General features: G+C 36.2%; 1 protein-coding gene across 5 annotated transcripts in view; it reads left to right on the top strand.

Moving 5' to 3' along the window:
• The window catches only part of LOC132699753 (protein dimmed), a 78,482-nt gene that overhangs the window by 22,283 nt on the left and 41,806 nt on the right, over positions 1 to 14,393 (top strand). For 2 of the 5 annotated variants that reach the window (XM_060666631.1, XM_060666629.1), the window contains exon 2: positions 6,301 to 6,369. The exons of 2 other annotated variants lie outside the window; for them this stretch is intronic. The gene's annotated coding sequence lies outside the window, so the exon portion shown is untranslated. Of the gene's footprint in view, positions 1 to 6,300; positions 6,370 to 12,853; positions 13,293 to 14,393 lie in introns of all 5 variants that reach the window. One more of the 5 variants, XM_060666632.1, reaches the window with a different exon arrangement.

The raw sequence follows: 14,393 nt of genomic DNA on the forward strand, positions 1-14,393 counted from the left end.
GATATACCTCCCCCGCCCCCTCCAACCATCGCAACCTCTGTAATGTAAAATTTTCGAGGAGATCCGGCTCGATCAAGTGGGAGTAAACCTCGCTTCTTATCCCGGAAACTTCCCGACGCAATATACTCGAATTTAAGCCGCTTTTCCCGAATTTAGTCTCTACGCGTTCGCATTTTTCATAAGTCCGCGGCACGCGAACAGGTCCGTAACGTTTTTTATTGTTTCGAACACAGAAAGCACAAGAGACTCGCACAACGTAATTTTTATTTTTCTTGAGAGACAGTGATGACTACCATAAAGCAGTTTAAGCCTTGCATATGCTCTCCGAACGCAGTCAGATATGACTGTCACATCTCAAGTCAGAATCGAAGAAAAGTCGCAGGTTTTTTACGTTATTTTTTATATTCTAAATTATATACCACTGTATTAATTTTTTTAGTCGTGGGTAGGAGGCGCTTCATGTCAAAAACAACTATTTTTATGATTTTATTGAAAATTTTAAACATAATGGTATAAATATTTTTGGCTAGAACGAATGGGCGTAAAAAACACAGCAAGTGGTGGAATGGCGTGGCAATATTGTTTTTCCTCTCTGAGATACACTTAAAAACACTAGGTATAATAGAAGCAGTATTAGCGATAACCAAGAGATGACATGATAATTTGTAGTGAAGGTTCGTTACTAGTTTTATTTTATTTTATATATAAAATCGAGAGGAAATTAGGTTTGACAGAAATATTCTGAAAATACCTCAATAAGTTGATGCCTGGGCTGGGTTCCATAATAATCGTGCCGTTACCATGCCAACCGCTAAGCCTACTAAAAATACCTTTAAAACTAAACTGAGTTCGTCGAAAACGCATTAGCCAAAAAAAAACGTTATTCAGCTCTTTCTAAACCAACACTTGACCCTTCCCCCACCCTTAATTTGATGGGATGAAAAAAATTGTTCAAACAAAAAAGTTTCCTTATTTAGAGTAGATTACGTTAAAACTAATTTTGATGTACGAGGTTAGCGCCAAAATTTCCCGGCCTGACATAGATGCAGCTCCAGTATCACGATAAAACTTTGTCTTCTCTTAAATATATGTCTTAGTAGGCTGCGAAAAAAAAATGAAGTCTTGCGTCAAATAGTTTTTTATTGACAGCATTTTAAACAAGAGGTGTCCGAAAAAATGTCGCAAATAACGCAAATTGAGTATAGAGCAGTCATAAAGTTTTTGAGAAAAGAAGGGTTAGCACCTAAAATTATTAAAGAAAGGCTGGATGGTGTGTACGGCCAAAGTTCTCCTTCGTATTCTGTAGTTAAAGAATGGGCAAAACGTTTTCGAATGGGGCAGGAGTCCCTTGAAGATGATTCATGAACTCGTCGACCAGTGGAGGTCATAACGGAAGATATTGTTGCGATTGTGGAAGAGGTTTTATTGAGTGATCGACGTTTAAAGGTCAAGGAAATCTCAGAAATTACTAAGCTTTCTGATACAAGTGTTCGTCGAATCCTGCATGAAGGTTAGCGCAAGATGGGTTATTAAAAACCTTTCGGCTATTTAAAAACAACGCCGTATCGAGTGTGTGCGGTCTTTTTTGGAACTCTGTGGGTCAGAACCGAAGCCTGTGAAAGAAACTATTGTGACGGGAGATGTAACTATGGTTCTCTATTATGACCCTCTATCGAAAAAAGAATCAATGGAGTGGCGGCGTAAGGGTGAAGCACCTCCAAGAAAATTCAGAGTCTGCTAGTCAACAAAAAAGGTGATGGCCACGATCTTTTGGGATTGTGAAGGAATTCTTTTGATAGATTTAAAGAAAACTAATACCACTGTCAATGCTAAATATATTAAATAACATTATTACATAAATTGCGAGACTGGATACATGTAAAACGTCGAGGAATACTGACTAGAGGCGTGCGTTTTTTGCACGATAATGCACCTGTCCATACTGCCATTTTAGAGTGTAGATAGTCCAGATCTGGCCCCCAGCGACTATTATTTGTTTGGATATTTGAAAAAGGATTTACGTGGACGGCGATTTAACGACGAAGTTGGGTTAAAAGAGACTGTTTTAGCTCATTTTGCAGACAAACCAAAAGAATATTTTTTTAAGGAATTGAGTTTTTAATAAAGAGATGTAATAAGTGTATTGAACTTAAGGGGGACTATATTGAAAAATAATCAAAAATTGTTACTCTACTTTGTTTCTTTCATATTCAGACCGGGAAATTATGGCGCTGCTCTCGTAGGTCAATTTGGAATATTTTTGAGAAAGCCCGTTTTTTCTATTTTACAGTAGAGATAACGCCCCCTAGCTGCCGTTTTATGAACATGAAAATATTTTTTTTCTAAGTTGTATGACCAAGTGAAATATGGCCGGCATCCTTTATTCATAAGCCACCTGGTACTTTGTTGACTACTGTCGTTGTCAATAGGCAGATGTAAATATTTTCTAGCTGGTCCTGTACCAATTCGAAGGCGTTGCAACTACACAATTGGGTTTAATGACGTAATTCGCTGCAGAATTCGAATCTTTCTCAATTTTCTGCTTGTGTACGATTTATCACTTTCCAAATTTGAACGAATCTAAATTCTCTTTTGATTTCAAAAAGGAAAACTTCTGTTCGTGGAGGGATGCAAATACTTTTCTCCGGCGTTCCAGTTAAAAAAAAAACTTTAAGGGGGATGAGTTTTTTTTTATTTTCCTATTCTATCGAAGAAATTGAAGTTGAATTTTCAAAAATTAATCCAATAGGCTTTTAGGTTTCCGAAAATGATTTTAAATTATTTAACGGAATTTGTAAAATCAACAATAGGTGATTACGTTATTCATTGGCATTTAATATTGGGTTTCAGAGAATCAGAAGTAAATGTTTTAGATACATTTCGTATTAAGGGGGGGCATTTGTTTTCCGAAAGAGCAAGTCAGTTATTAATAAATTTTTAATATATTCGTCATCATATCCCACTGTTTCATAGTCATGATGTGCAACACAAAAATAAACTTTAACCACAGGATATGATTTTTTAAGGTTCTCCTGCACAGTTTTTATCGCCCTTGATCTTTTGACCCCTTTTCATTGAAGAAATAATTAAATTGTAAATTTGTCGTCAGCTATTTTTATTTATTTTTTTAAAACCTATTTTTTTTTTAATAAATACTTTTTCATCCTCTGAAACGAGTCTGCATTCTAGTGAAAAATTTTCTAATGGTTTGTAATAATGATAAATTGGCGAGTATTTTTTATTGCAGTTAAGCGTTCGAATCGTGGTTGGTATTTTTTAAAAAGAACTTTGGGCCCACTGAAAAAAGGAAACTGAGGTTGTTATGTGGTTGTTTTCATCACGTGGGAGACTAGCACGATAAGCTTGTCTTTTTGAGATGTAGCGAAAAAGTCCAATCAGCATCAACACCAAAATCATTTTTATGATTAACTAAATTAGCAAAATTATATTTAAATAATAATTAAAACTATTTTTTTAATCATATAATTGTGATTTTTTTATTTAACGGATTGCAACATTTATTCACTCGGTCCATTTTAAATCACAGAAAATATTTTTGAAATTAAAAATTATAATACTAAAATATTAACTAAAAAAACACAACACGACAACACTTCAGCTTTTATTTTTAATAATTATTTCATGCTTTGCGTATAAGATTATGTCACGAATAGACAGGAATGACTTCTAAAATGGTTTTGTTATTTACTAGAATACGCGAAAAACAAATGAAAATAGTAACGGAGCCGTTTTTCTTTGGTTAACTAAAGATGGAGTGTTGACTAGTAAATTTAAAAATAATAATTTACCAAATTACCTAGAAAAAATAAATATAGACCGTAACAGTTTCAAAAAATTAAAGTTGATTAATTTTTTTCCAAATTAATCTTAATTATATTATATTATATTATATAATATTAATCTTATTAAAAAAAAAGTGTTTTTATTTTGCTGTTGGGCTCCTTCTCTCAAACTTTGATACAATCATATTTTTTTAATTGCATTTTCTTATTTGTGAATTAATAATGAAAAAACATCGATACAAATTAACATTAAGCGGTAATCTCTGGCTCGCACGCTGTAATTGGTTAGTTTGTGACCTTTCAATTTATTTACAGATAACCGACTTACCGATTTTTTTCATATTTATAGAACGCCGCGTATGCAAAAATAATATCGATACGGTCAGGATTATCTCTCGGGTCGTACCGGATAGCATACGTGGCCGAGACGCTCTTAAACTGTTATATTTTTCGGAAAAAAGAATAAGTAAAAAAACAAAACTTTCAAAATAAATCAACACAAATATATTGGCGATAACAACTTCTTTTATAAATTGATTAATGTCTGTAATTATTTAATTGATATTCTCGTTTATTTTTTCCACGATATACAATATTTTTCCAAATCGCACCGTTATACTTCGACCAGAAATATAGTGCTTTTACAACCGACCATATTAGATTAAACTCTTAAGAATAATTCATATCACCTGATGTTAAAATGAAGGCTGCTACTTACTCGAAAATAACCCGCGGCATCAAATTTAAAACGATTTCAAATAAAAGTATTCAAGTTTCTACAAATATTCGTTACGGTCCATCCCAGGTAAGACCTACTTAATGCAGATTGAACATCTGTTGCGGTTAAGGTTTCTTAAAACGTCAAAGCAATAAATGCACTATATTTTTGGTCGTATTACACCAAATATATGCATTCAACAGGTACAAATAGTTTTTTTTTTATGCTAATGAGTATAGCGAGGCACGTAAATTAATGTTACGTAGATATATAAGGTAGTAAAGATAAGAAAAAGACCATTTTTAATATACACTTTCTACTACTAATGATTTGTCGCCTATATTTTGGTATTTTTTTAAATATTCCAATTGCGGGCACACAGTACCAAGCACAGTGGGTGCCATTTTTAATGAACTGAAGAATACTGCCCTAATAGGCCCCATCTAAGAGTGTTAAATTTTAGATATTTTCATCGAATCTTAAATATAAAAATCATTGCGAGTTCCTGATTCCTCGAACTCGGGTCACTTGAAAAGTTTCCGACCTGAAATTGAAACGAGACATTTTTTCTCATTTTTTTTTAAATCACCTTGTAACTCTATACATTTCTCCCAGCGATTTTCTCCGCAAAATAATTGCCTCCTCATTGCCGTTGAGATGGTCTTGGTGAACTTTTGTTTTCCGCATGTTCTGTCCTCAACTTGTCAAGTAATGATGCGTAGTATGCTCACGTAATGGTTTTTGGTTTTTGAAGGTGAATCGATTAAGATGAGTCCACGGCTATCTCAAAAAGCCGAGGTGCATAACTACGATCAATAGCTGTTAGTAAGCAGTGGCGCCATCTTCAGGAAACTTTTCAAGTGATCCTCGTATATATAAGTATTTCTATTCGTGTTCAATCGGATGCATAATTTTACTTTGCATTCTCTAAGAACTTTCTTGGATTCCACATGAAAAAAATCTCTATAGGCGTATTTTTACTTAACGGTAGCTTAAGTTTCAAACGGATATACCAGGTGTGCCGCGAAGTCGTGAAATTCTCGAAATCAAAAAAATAAAAATCTAGCTACTCCATTGGTTTCTACGTGAAAAAAATCTCTATAGACGAATTTTTATTTTTTCGATGACTTAAATTTAAACGGATATACGAGGAGTGCCGCAAAATTGTGAAAATTTCCGAATCACCTTATAGCTCAGAAACGCAACGGGATAAGAAAAACCAACACTTAGTTTTAGTGTTTTTGGCAACATCGTTTATAATGGTAAAGGGAACGTTTTGCTTCAACCAGATTAAAACTGTAGAGTCCAGTGCCGTTTTGAGGGGGGGTTCTTAACTAATAGTATCGTCACTCGATGAAGCATCTTCACCTGACCGCCGGCCTAGTTTTTTTTAAACACCCTGTATACGCTACGTTGGCCTGAAAAAAAAAACGTAACTAGCATCGTTTCCCTTATCGCCATTGGTTTCCTAATCTGACGATCGGAAAGTATTAATAAACAACACACGAGAAGAGGGAAGTGTAACACTCGGGCAATTGTCGAGATAATATCCTAAATTCGTTTACCGTGTTATCACAAAAATCGATATTGTTTTATGTTAATAAAACGACTGTGTTCAGTCTGAATGGAACGCGAGCGTCGAACAAATGTTCCTAGTTTAACCGAGCCTGAGGTGTCGCGTTTTGCGTTGAAATATATACGGAGGGGTTGCGGTAGATGTTATTCTTCGGAATATAACGTTCGGACTCGGAAGTTTTGATCGCTTACTGTTATTTCCAGCGAAATATCAAGGCGAGTGGGGGCAGCTCAGCCGGTAACGGGAGCTGAAAGGCGCCTCTGGACTTTCTGGTGAGTACTGCTGAAAAAGCACTTCTTCTTTTTGATATACAGGGTGTTCGGTTAGACCACTATGAGCTACCTATGTAAAACATTTTTGGCCTTGCGGTGTTGCCACCCGTAACGTACGATGGCAGCGCCAAAAGTTCCCGGCCTGAATATGAAAGAAACAAAGTAGAGTAACAATTTTTTATTATTTTTCAATATAATCCCCCTTAACTTCAATATTCTTCATTAACAACTCAATCCCTTTAAAAAAATATTCTTTTGTCAATCCCAAAAGATCGTGGCCATCACCTTTTTTGTTGACTGACAGACTCTGAATTTTCTTGGAGGTGCTTCACCCTTACGACGCCACTCCATTGATTCTTTTTTCGATAGAGGGTCATAATAGTTTCATCTCCCGTCACAATAGTTTCTATCACAGGCTTCGATTCTGACCCACAGAGTCCCAAAAAGACCGCGCACATTCGACACGGCGTTGTTTTTGAATAGCCGAAAGGTTTTATTTTTTTTTATTAATAATAAAGAACGTGAAGAAGATTTAATGAACATTATTCGCCTTTTCCACTTACGTATGAGAAAAAGTTGAATAGAACTGAAGCAAATTTTCGAAATCTACGAAGAAGGGAACTTAAAAAACTGGTGCTGAAGAAACAGAATATGCCTAAAATAATTACATTACAATATCTTCTCTCTCGTGATGCACCATTACGCGTAGAGTTTTGTTAGGTGATATTGGTTAGAAAACAAAAAGATTGAGATTTTTTGAAAAAAAATATTTAGACCGACAAGTCAAAACTTTCACGGGAAGGTATTTTTACTAGAAGGAATAATTATTTCTGCTGATAAGAAAATTTCAAGGTGTTTTGTTCGATGATGAATAATAAAATAGAAACGAGAATTGGAACGAGGAAAAATGTCTGGACATTTTATGATATTATATCACGGGAAATCGCTACTACTGGTAGAAATTTTTGTATTTACCAAGGTTTGCCATAACTTTGAAGTTCGACGTGAAAGACAAGGTTCATGCACAATAAAATTACATCGATTTTGTGAAAGCTGCACAGCGGTTCTGTTGACTGTATAGCGCGTAGCGTGGAGCAGCGACGAAATTGCGCAAGCAATCTTATTACTTTCGCAAAAATCGATTGTATCTAATTTTTCGAAAGTATACGAGCTTAGCAACGTAACTTATATCTCGGCAACGGGAGGTCCTAGGTACAGAAACAATCAGCGGCTTCTCTGAAATACAAAGCTGTGCAGCGGTTTTATTGACTGCGTAGAGCAGCCGCCTCGCGCAGCGACGAGATTGCGAAAGCAATCTTGTTACTTTCGCAAAAATCAATGAAATCGATTTTTTCGGAAGCATACGCGCTTAGCAACGCAACTTATATCTCGGCAACGGGAGTTCCTAGGGGACCCCAGTTGGTACAGAAACGATCAGCGGCTTCTCTGAAATACAAAGCTGTGCAGCGGTTTTACTGACTGCGTGGAGCAGCCGCCTCGCGCAGCGACGAGATTGCGAAAGCAATCTTGTTACTTTCGCAAAAATCAATGAAATCGATTTTTTCGGAAGCATACGCGCTTAGCAACGCAACTTATATCTCGGCAACGGGAGTGCCTAGGGGACCCCAGTTGGTACAGAAACGATCAGCGGCTTCTCTGAAATACAAAGCTGTGCAGCGGTTTTACTGACTGCGTGGAGCAGCCGCCTCGCGCAGCGACGAGATTGCGAAAGCAATCTTGTTACTTTCGCAAAAATCAATGAAATCGATTTTTTCGGAAGCATACGCGCTTAGCAACGCAACTTATATCTCGGCAACGGGAGTTCCTAGGGGACCCCAGTTGGTACAGAAACGATCAGCGGCTTCTCTGAAATACAAAGCTGTGCAGCGGTTTTACTGACTGCGTGGAGCAGCCGCCTCGCGCAGCGACGAGATTGCGAAAGCAATCTTGTTACTTTCGCAAAAATCAATGAAATCGATTTTTTCGGAAGCATACGCGCTTAGCAACACAACTTATATCTCGGCAACGGGAGTGCCTAGGGGACCCCAGTTGGTACAGAAACGATCAGCGGCTTCTCTGAAATACAAAGCTGTGCAGCGGTTTTACTGACTGCGTGGAGCAGCCGCCTCGCGCAGCGACGAGATTGCGAAAGCAATCTTGTTACTTTCGCAAAAATCAATGAAATCGATTTTTTCGGAAGCATACGCGCTTAGCAACACAACTTATATCTCGGCAACGGGAGTGCCTAGGGGACCCCAGTTGGTACAGAAACGATCAGCGGCTTCTCTGAAATACAAAGCTGTGCAGCGGTTTTATTGATTGCGTGGAGCAGCCGCCTCGCGCAGCGACGAGATTGCGAAAGCAATCTTGTTACTTTCGCAAAAATCAATGGAATCGATTTTTTCGGAAGCATACGCGCTTAGCAACGCAACTTATATCTCGGCAACGGGAGGTCCTAGGGGACCCCAGTTGGTACAGAAATGATCACCGACTTCTCTGAAATACAAAGCTGTGCAGCGTTTTATTGACTGCGTGGAGCAGTCGCCTCGCGCAGCGACGAGATTGCGAAAGCAATCTTATTACTTTCGCAAAAATCGATGAAATCAAATTTTGGTACAGAAATGATCAGCAGTTTCTCTGAAATACAAAGCTGTGCACCGGTTTTATTGGGTGCGTAGCGTGGAGCAGCCGCCTCGCACAGTGACGAAATTGTGAAAGCGACGAAATTGCGAAAGCAACGAAATTCATATCTCGGCAACAGGAGGTCCTAGGGGACCCCCGTTGATACAGAAATGATCAGCGGCTTCTCTGAAATACAAAGCTATGCAGCGACGAGATTGCGAAAGCTTGTTAATAGTTCTGAAACGAGTGAAGCGAAAGAATGGACGCAAATGTGAAATATAAACCCGGTAGAGCAAGTTTCTGTAAAGTACCGCAAGCGAGCAAAAAAAATTAATGCAACTACTTTTGATGAAAAACCCAGACGTACGCCTATCAGATTAAACTATTACATAGCCGCTTTGGTACTTTAGCGCTCCGAGATGGTACCAGTTTTTTTTGCGCGTCGCTTTAAATAATAATGGATATTGGATGTAGACGTGTTTTCGGTTTTTGCGAGTGGTTTTTTAATTGGTTGCCGGTTCCGCTCGTTTTGAGACGTGGCCGGTTCGCCAGCGGCGGCGAAGGAGGAGAGGAAGTTTTGCATTAAAACGATACGTAAATTTCGCAAGTCGCTCTTATCTAGATCAAGTATTTTCGTTTGTTTATATGCAAAGATAACGAGAGTACACATTTAAGACAATTCGTTCATCGCAAACGTATCGAAAAATTATCACCAGATGAAACTGAACTACCGCGGGTAAACAAAAATTGTGCTGCGTATTCAGATATCCGGACAAAGATGTGAATTCTCGTATGCACAGAAAAAATTTATTCTTAAGCTTTGGCGGGAATCACATTGATGATTGTTATTTTTGTTCGTGTAATGTTTAAAAATTAAACAGAAAAAATAAGGAATAAATTGTGTATCCCAATCATGGCCCTGCTATTCGGCCAAGCGTCACATCAAGATCTGATCGGGATCGCGAAAAAGAGTTATGTCAATATTTTACTCTGGAAGGACCGCTAGTGTATTCCAACAATATTCCTGACTGACAAAAGTAGGAAATGTGCCGTATATAAAAAAATAATGACTTAAGTAAGCGTACTTTAGAAGACGTTTTCGATTTATGTGAAAAAGGAGAGATTATTTCGGTAATGGAGCATTTTTAAACAATGTAAGCGCTTTCGGCTACGTACGGTGGAGCCGAACGTATTTCCGAACTTTAAGGCAAAAGATCGCTAAGAGGTTCTCTCTAAAAATCGCATCCGTTGCACGTATTTATATATTTGGCTTGTTTTGAGCGTCGATTATTTTACTGGTTTATTCGAATGGTCAAAATTAAGAAAGACACGATGATTTGTTTTCAGAATTACTGAAGAGGTTGGAGTCAAAATAATTTTTAAAATTTAAAAGTGTCTGCACATACTATTATGTAATGGTTTTGTGTTATGTAAAACTTGAAATTAGTTCCTGTTCCTGCAATATTGTAGTTTTATTTTCTGTGTTAATATTTGTTTTTTAAAAATAGTTTCCTTGTGATAAGTTTTTTTTGCGGGCAATTAAAAAATAATAATAATGCTATAACGTATGAGTTCAGATTATTTTAATGCATAGATGCATAAATAATTGTGCCAACTTTCTCAGGAGTAAACATAGTTTGCGCCCGAGTTTTAAAAACACCGACGCATCTTTTCGCAGTACTTCGGGTTTGTCACATATCCTGAATCCCCTAACAACAAATACATTCCTTTGACTTCGAATGAAGGAAACAATTATAATTAAAATATACTGAACTGAGGTGGCTTTTACTTGATGAAAATCCATTTATCAAAATGAGAACTAAAAGTTCAGATTTTCACGAAATTATATATTTTTACAAGACAATTGTTTCGACGACACCGTGTATACCTTTACCTATACCTTTTTGGGCAAGATCCGCATTTCAACCTGTAGACACCTGATTTTTGAGATTTTCGACATTTTGTTTTATTGTTGTTTAAAAAATTTTCTATTGTGTTGTTAGTTCTGAAAGCTATTTTTAAACCACATTTTAACAAATGTTTTGAAACTTTTTTACCAGGTGCTCCTAGGTTTTAAATTGTTCGTGTTCTGTATTAGGTTTCGGAGAAATAGAGTTTACTGTTGTCTGGATTTGTTTTCTATTTATAATTTTATCTATAATAGACGGATTGTAGCCGTTGTTTAGTGCAATTTGTTTAATGATATTAAGTTCTCTAATAAATGAAAAATCTAATTTGTTTTGTGTTTTCGTAATGGTTAAATCTTAAAATTAATAGAGTTATCCTGTTTAATCTCGATAGTGAATTTTATACGATTATGTAATGTGTTAATGTAATTTAAAAAAGAATTCAATTGTCTGTCCGTTCCAACAAAGCAAGCAAAGACATCATCCACGCATCTATACCACCATTGAAAACTTTTACTTAAAGGATGATATTTTCCAAATTAAAGCAGTAGCAGTAGTGGTAGTAAAAATGTATTAAGGGATAGTTTAGTTCACCCCAAAAAAGTTGTACTGTCTCCTCTGCATATGAAACTTGGCTTAATGAAGCAGTTTGTTAAAGCCTTAGACACAAATGGACGGTGTTTCCAAGATAAAAGACAAGGATTTTCAAAACTCAATGACCAATGTCATTTAAGGACGTAATTGATAAGTTTCTCGGGAACTCTAACGACGAAAACCACAAAAGTATTGTGCAAAATATGTTACAGCACTTTCATCGTGTAGGTCGTGATATGAGTTTGAAAATGAATTTCCCGTTTGCACACTATTTTCCTGAAAATCTCGGAGGAGTTAGCGAAGAACAGGAAGAAAAGTTTCACCTGGATATTAAAGAACTTGAACGGCGATACCAAAGCCATTTTCAAAATAAAAACATCTGTCAAAAAGTTGAATTTCGTAGGTCTGTGAGTTATTAACGTAGAGGAGTTTCAACTTTGGCTCTGTATTTTTTTAATTTTCCCATTGTTTTAATTTAACAAATTACCACAATTTTTCCATGTAGATTCCCCTACTCAAATGTACGCAGATCATTAAGGAACAACCTGATGTATTATTACATCGAAAATACGGCATTTAATTGCCCACTATCGTACTGACCATAAAAATAATTCTTTGAAAAATTATTCTAATTTTGACCAATTCACATTTTCATTTTTAGCAATTCACCTTTTTTCGACGAAAAATCAATAATTCAACTTCCTAAAGTCTGTTCATAGGTATAAGAAACTGACTAACTGATACGAATTAAGGAAAGACTCGGGCAAGCTGTAAGAATGAAATATGGCCGAACAGGTCCGTATTTTCCAAAATCAATTTTCCATAATTGATTTTGGAACCTTCATCACTGTGGCCGTTTCTTCTAAAGATGCTTGCTTGCTGGTACCACGTTCAATGGGAGTCAAATAAACATTGTTTATAACTTCCTTAGTCTCAATAGAATAGCGTTTTCTACATTTGGGCGGGAGCATCTCCTGAGATACTCTAGACTCGCACATATTTTGCATAATTCGCACACGATTCAACACACGCTCTATTACACACGAAATAAGAATGATTATTAATAAACTTAAACTAAGTAGTATAACAACCCGAAGAATATTAAACACAGGTAGGTATAAAATTATTTTCTATTACGCAATCACAATTTTACCTGAATTTAAATTCCGAAACTTTAGGTAATAATCTTGTTAATGACCACTCTTGGATAATCCCATTCAAAAGCAGTTGGTCACTTTCTTGTATCTATGAACAAACCATACACGGTTTAAAATCTGGGGCATTTCATTTGCTAAGCAAAAAAAAAAAAACAACGGAACTGGCGAATCGATTTAACTCCATGCGAAATATTCCTATTCTAGATTCAAGCGAGCCAATTAATACGAAACTCGGCTGGACATTAGCAAAAAGAAATCGACTAGCAGCGTGTACAAGCGAAATAATGGAACATTGTGAAAACATGCTCTCACTGGCAAGGTCACCGCATAACAAGAGTTATTATAATAATTTTTTTTCGGCGAGGTTCTAACGAAAATATTATTTTATAACGCGCCGAAGGCCGACCGTCTCGCTCGTATCGGACACGTAATATTTTATCGTTGCGACTGAATATTGTCGATCAAAACTCTCGCGATGCGGATTTAAAGGTTAAGGTGCGGAAACGTCGGTTTTACTCCCGATTTATTCCAAATAAAGTAAGAAAAGTGAGCAAACGTAATTACGCCCGCGTATAATTGGTTGCATACTCCCGGTGTATTCACTAGTTTCCAGTGCCGAATAATAGGTATCTGGTTATAAAAGGTAGGTTATTTATATCGTTTGACGAAACAATATTATTTATACGAGGTGTATCCAAAAAGTAAGGTGACTTTTAAGTTTTAACAAAAAGTATTAGTGGCCATTTTTTTTTGACAGCAGAAAATCGCCGAGCACACAAAACACGTCTAAAAAAACTAGTTAACGTGCAAATTGATTGAAACTGTGAGCATATATTGGAGACATAACAATAAAAATATCAAAGATCGAATGTACATAACCTCCTAAATTACAAAAATCACCTTACTTTTTGAACGCACCTCGTAAACTTAAAGGACAGTATACGGTAGCCAGCGAAGTGTAAAATATCACAGTTCTACTATAAGGATTCTATCGGAAAGAATTACGATAAAAAAAGTGGCATTTACGAATTACGAATGTTCCGCTGTTAGAAAATGACATTAACCCATTTTGTTCCAGTGGTGCGTTAATGCACCACCTTTTCTATGATTTTTTTGTCACATCCAGGAAATATTTTTGCACATCCATTTAGAAATTTTATTATTATCACTACCAAAGGATATAAAACCGTACAAATCGCTAATTTATGTGTAAAGGAAAGATCTTATATATAACTTCAAAAGTTAACAAAAGCGGTACATAAATTTGTATAACATTTTCAAGCAAATCCAAAATAGTAAAAAAAAATATTTTGTATTTGTATTGCCATTTTTGTTAAGTCTATAGCATGTAGATTACATCCCAGAAAACATACATTGGGAATACTATATTGATTATGCATTATTTTTTGAAAATATATACTGGTGCGTGCACTACTGGTCTCTTCTGTGAAACAAAACTTTGTTATTGCAAGTCTAGACATGTAAGCGCATGTAGAATAAACATCCAATAATTAGTGTGTTCTTTAATATTAGTTTGCGCCTTGTGCAGTGAACGTTACAGTTCGTAAAATATGGCATTTCCGAGGTATTTGACTCAAAAGGAAAGTAGAGGCGGCTATGGAGAAGATCGGGACGGATGAGGACAATAACAATGAAAGTCGTAATTATTATTTGGATTCACGTATTCTTATGTATTGTAGCATTCCTAGTTAGGATTAAGTACACTCACACACCTATGTCCGAT

The sequence above is a fragment of the Cylas formicarius genome, unplaced genomic scaffold, assembly GCF_029955315.1.
Source record: "Cylas formicarius isolate icCylForm1 unplaced genomic scaffold, icCylForm1.1 PGA_scaffold_3__17_contigs__length_32017465, whole genome shotgun sequence".
Taxonomy (NCBI): Eukaryota; Metazoa; Arthropoda; class Insecta; order Coleoptera; family Brentidae; genus Cylas; species Cylas formicarius.